At 42.3% G+C, this 5,000-nt stretch overlaps 1 protein-coding gene across 2 annotated transcripts in view; it reads left to right on the top strand.

The window, feature by feature from the left end:
- The window catches only part of LOC115814260 (dematin), a 25,297-nt gene that overhangs the window by 9,692 nt on the left and 10,605 nt on the right, over window positions 1-5,000 (top strand). For both annotated transcript variants that reach the window (XM_030777030.1, XM_030777038.1), the window contains exon 2: window positions 3,674-3,731. The gene's annotated coding sequence lies outside the window, so the exon portion shown is untranslated. The remainder of the gene's footprint in view (window positions 1-3,673; window positions 3,732-5,000) is intronic.

The raw sequence follows: 5,000 nt of genomic DNA, 5'->3' as shown, positions 1-5,000 counted from the left end.
AGAGAGAGAGAGAGAGAGGGAGAGAGGGAGAGAGAGAGAGAGAGAGAAAGGGAGAGAGGGAGAGAGAGAGAGAGAGAGAGAGGGAGAGAGGGAGAGGCTGGGACTTCAGTAGATGCTGGATATTTAAAGAACAGAATTTTCCTCCTCGCTCTGTTTGTTGTTAGTGGCGAGAGGGAGGCAGTGGGAGCAGAAGGAGTGATATATGGTCCTTTCTATCTTCCACTCATAGTCACAGGTTAATACTCTGTGTGTGTGTGTGTGTGTGTGCGTGTAGGTGGTTGAAAGTGAATGTATGGGTATGCATGTGGATTTGTGCCTGTGTATGTTTGTGTTTGTGTGTGTGTGTGTGTGTGTGTGTGCACGCACGCATGCACACGCGTTTGTGTGTTCATTTGTGTCCTGCAACATTTAAATTCACTTCTTGCATCTTTCCTCAGTGAAATGATAGCATTTCGTTTTCCAGATAAACTCGGGCCTCATTGAAAAAGCTGTTACATCACAAACACGATCACTCACTTTACCCTAATTTTTTTTTCCACCTCAGACACTGTCATTCTTTTCTAATGACATGAAAGCTGACATTCGCTGGAAAGCACCCGTTTTGGCATATTTTCCCAATGCCTGTAGAGACTGGGAGGTTACTGCAATACTTTCCAGACGGCCAAACGCTTGATTTTCCTACAGATAGAGCAGCCTAGCAACCATCGAATTATGAATAAGCCAAGAGAAAGTCTGTGACGTGAATGATATCTTTGTGGGCACATGCTTGTCCCTTTGATTTCTCCATCTTTTGTGGGGTCATTTTATATTTTGTAAGTTTGTTGGAGGCTGGGCTGTTTCACCGAACATTTCTAAATAACATGACCTTTCCAAGCACTTACGTAAGTCTGTGCTAGAGCAGGATGACTAAAACACTAATGAATTTTTAGGATCTTTTCTTTTCTTGCGACTGTCTCCTCTCCTCTGCTCTCCTCTGCTCTCCTCTCCTCTCCTCTCCTCTCCTCTCCTCTCCTCTCCTCTCCTCTCCTCTCCTCTCCTCTCCTCTCCTCAAATGTGGTCTTTCAGTCCAGTTTATTTATGAGTTGCTCTTGTTTGACTGGTGTATTTAAAACTATAATGCTTGTACTCATCAATATAATAATAATAACTATTATTATTATTTATGTCTTTTCTCAAGTTATACTTGAGGTAAAACAGCAGCACAGATGGTTAACAACTTTAGCTAAGTGATCGATAGAATGCTTTACACTTCTGTGCAGTTTAACATTTAGAACAGTAAAAAACAAAATCATCATTTTGATTCAGGGTTGTTGTAATCATCTAGACAGCTGTTAATTTATTAGTTTTAAGTCTTTTCCATTTTCCTGCTAGAATCTTAAAGGAACATAGCCAAATCGAAAACTCTCTGCGGAGAGATCCAGTTCTTTTTCTACAAGGTCACGCATCATTAAGGCATTAATAATTCAGAGGTCTCTGATGTGGAGGAGCCCAGCTCTGGATCGATACTTTTGTGGAGACATGACAGAATCTCTCTCGGAGACTAGACAGTGGAACAGATCTCTTTAGGAAAATCCTCCTCTTCCAGTGAAAAAAAGAAAAAAAAAAATCCTTGGCTTAAAAAAGAGGGGTAGCTCTGTTAAAAATCATAAAATAATATCTCCAGACATGTTTTCTTTTTCTTTTTTTTTTTTTGAGGGGCCGGGGGGACACATCTTTTATTCTGCTTTCAATTTAAAGTATTTTAGTATTTTAAAGTATTTTCTGAACCATCTCATTATGCACCAGAGCACACTGACAAACTTAGCTCACGGTTCGGTACGTACTTTGGTTTTGAAGTCACAGTTCGGTACGGTTTCGATACAGTGAAAAAAGACATGCAAAACATGAAATTTCTTTTCATTTATTACGAATTTACTTGTAAACTTATAAAACGTGTTCCAGCTTGTAAACAATGGCAAAACTGGCCATAATATCCAGTTTGCTCTCCACTCTGTTTTTTTCCTTGTACCAGTGATATTCACATTTGGATGATGCCATCTCAAATGAGTAATCATGTTCAGTATTCACATTTGGATGATGCTGTCTCAAATGAGTAATCATGTTCGACGTGCTGCCATCAACATACCCGATTTGAACAATGCCGGCACGCTGCCTTCGTCTTATCCACTTGTCTATGCCGGTTGCTACTGTAGTTCACTGGAAAACCGAAATGTTTCCAAATAGGAGATCTGAAGGATGCGGGGGGGGGGGGGGGGACCTCAAGCTCTGGCTTTGCGGTCGCCGTACTTACGAGGCCGCAACATTGAACATGTGCTAATTTAGTTGCTAAGTTATGGCTCTGTTATGGAATTGGAGTCGAAATTGAGTCTTAAATTTCAGTCCTCTGTCTTCTGGAACCGCGACACAAGACCGTGGACATGTGTATCACGGTTATGGTCTCGGTTTCAGAACCGTCACACCTTTATTAGAGACACGTATTTCTCTCACCTCAGAAGGTATCTGCTCAGTTTTCTTGCCACCTTTTTTATGGTGTTTTTATCACTTTGGGTTAAGCATGCAAGGATATCCATGAGCACAGGAAGAGGAACTGACAGGTGATTGAGCTGGTTCCTCTGATCTGACAGAACTCGATGGGTCAGTTTGAATGGTCTACCAGAAGTCTGTGGGTCAGAGTGACTGGTCTACCAGAAGTCTATGGGTCAGAGTGACTGGTCTACCAGGCGTCTGTGGGTCAGAGTGACTGGACTACCAGAACTCTATGGCTCAGTGTGACTGGTTGACCAGAATTCTATGGGTCAGAGAGACTGGTCTACCAGAACTCTATGGGTCAGAGTGACTGGTTGACCAGAAGTCTATGGCATAGATTGACTGGTCTACCAGCAGTCTATGGCTCAGACTAACTGGTCTACCAGCAGTCTATGTTTAGAGTTACTGGTCTGTCAGTGGTGTATGTGTCAGAGTGGGTGGTCCCTCAGCAGTTAGCTCAGAGTGAGTGGTTCTGTTGAAATGGTTTAAGCTGATTCTGTCTCCTGTGCGCTGAAATTTTCCGGGAGAACCAGAGAATGTACTTTTTGAGTGAGAACTGACACAGACACAGATATTTCATATTAGTCAAACTTTCATCTCCGTCGAATGTCATTTGATCGAATAACCGTTCATTCATGAGTGACACAACAAACCTCCCATTTCATGGAATACAAATTTATGTTTCAGTTTTTAAAGTTCATTTCTGTACATCCAAGGTTCTGTTACAAGATTTCTTCGAGTAGGACTCTTGTTTTGAAGGTGCTTTGTGAAATATGTACTTTCTGATACTGTATGACCTGTCATAACTGCGAACTATAGGTATTCACAAATGTTCATAAAAATATATTATGCAGTCTTGATATACTGTAAAAGCTCATTAAAATGTGACTCATGTTGTTGTCGTTGTTGTTGTTGTTTTGATAGTTGACGTGCACGGTACTGTTGCTAACCGCCAGTCTTGTGCAACTGAAATATACTTATGAATCATGATTGTATTATATATGTCTCCTTCCTGCCAGACACTCTGAGAGGTGAAACATGTGGTTGATTTTTAAAAGTACATGACTATCCCTTCCTGTACTACAGCCCAATATGAAAACTGAATTAAAATTTGTCCTCTGTGTGTGTGTGTGTGTGTGTGTTTCAGAACTGAGCTGGGACTGGAGATCCCTGCATGACTAACATGACTCTCTTCATTGACTGAGGTAACGATCATTACTCATTAACCTTGAACAATGATCGACTGGTGAAAATGACCAATAATAACACGTGAATTTATGTTCCATTTGTAATGTAATTACGGTTTTCAGCTGAAAATCGAATTATCTGTGAATATTGCGCACTCATCTGATTCTCAAAACTTAAATTGGATTCTGCTGTAAGCCTTTTGTTTTCACCTCTTCATAAAACACTCCAGGATATTTTCCTCCAGGATCATTTGCTGTGGCCATTGTGACAAATGTGGAATGAGCGTTAGAATGACTTTTGAATGTAATATAGAGTGTTTAATGCTACATAATTCTCCAGGGAGTAGAATAGGGGGGAGGTCATCCATCCATTCTGACAGAGAGAATGTAATACGGCCTTTAACACCCCCCCCATCCCCCTCCTCCAGTCGTTTCCATCCCTCTCTTTTTCTTAGACCACTCTCTGTGCCCCCCCCCCCCCCCCCGGTGACCCACACCCGCCCCCGCTTTGTTTGTCACACTGTATATGTATATCTGACCCCCATACCCCCCCACTCCCAACCTCCCGTCTCATCTCTCTCTCTCCTATCCTTCCCTTTCATCCATCCTCTCTTTATCCTCCACCACCCCCCCCCCCATTTCTGTCTTGGTCTTATCTTTCTATCCATGCCCCCCCCCTCCTTTTTTCCCCCGGTCATCCCCTTTCTACCACCATCCCCCTCTTTCATTCTTCTTTATTCCATCCTTTTCTCTCTCTCTCTCTCTCTCTCTCTCTCTCTCTCTTTCATATTTAATCCCCTAACCCCTGATGGACCTTACCTGACACCCGGCATGGGTCTTCTCTCTGACCCGTCTCGACTATTGGACAGAACCCCCAGCTTCACCAGTTTCCCTCACGGTTCACAACCGTATCCCTTGGGTTTGTCAATCCTGCTAGCAGCTCCAGAGATCTGTTGGGTTGACTAATCTTCTTTTTTTAAATGAATGGACTCTGGCATATGAGTGGTTTAGCTTCTGCGTCTAGAGTGAACGTAGACCAGGGGTTGAAGTGGCTTATGGTTAATAAACATGTAGAACAGATGGGAAGGATTAGCCTTGGTGAAATACTAGAGCGCACTTCTCCTCTCTTTCCCTCTCTCGTGCTGGTAATAATTAGCACAATGTTTCTGATTTGAATCGCAGGACAGAATGTTTACAGTAGCATGACTAGGAGGCACACACTGTTTTTTTTTTTTTAATGGGTTTGGAAAGCTGGATTTAAACTGGTTTCAATGGAGCACAAAAGAC

The sequence above is a fragment of the Chanos chanos genome, chromosome 1, assembly GCF_902362185.1.
Source record: "Chanos chanos chromosome 1, fChaCha1.1, whole genome shotgun sequence".
In the NCBI taxonomy this organism is placed as follows: domain Eukaryota; kingdom Metazoa; phylum Chordata; class Actinopteri; order Gonorynchiformes; family Chanidae; genus Chanos; species Chanos chanos.
This window is presented reverse-complemented; position numbering and strand designations above follow the sequence as displayed.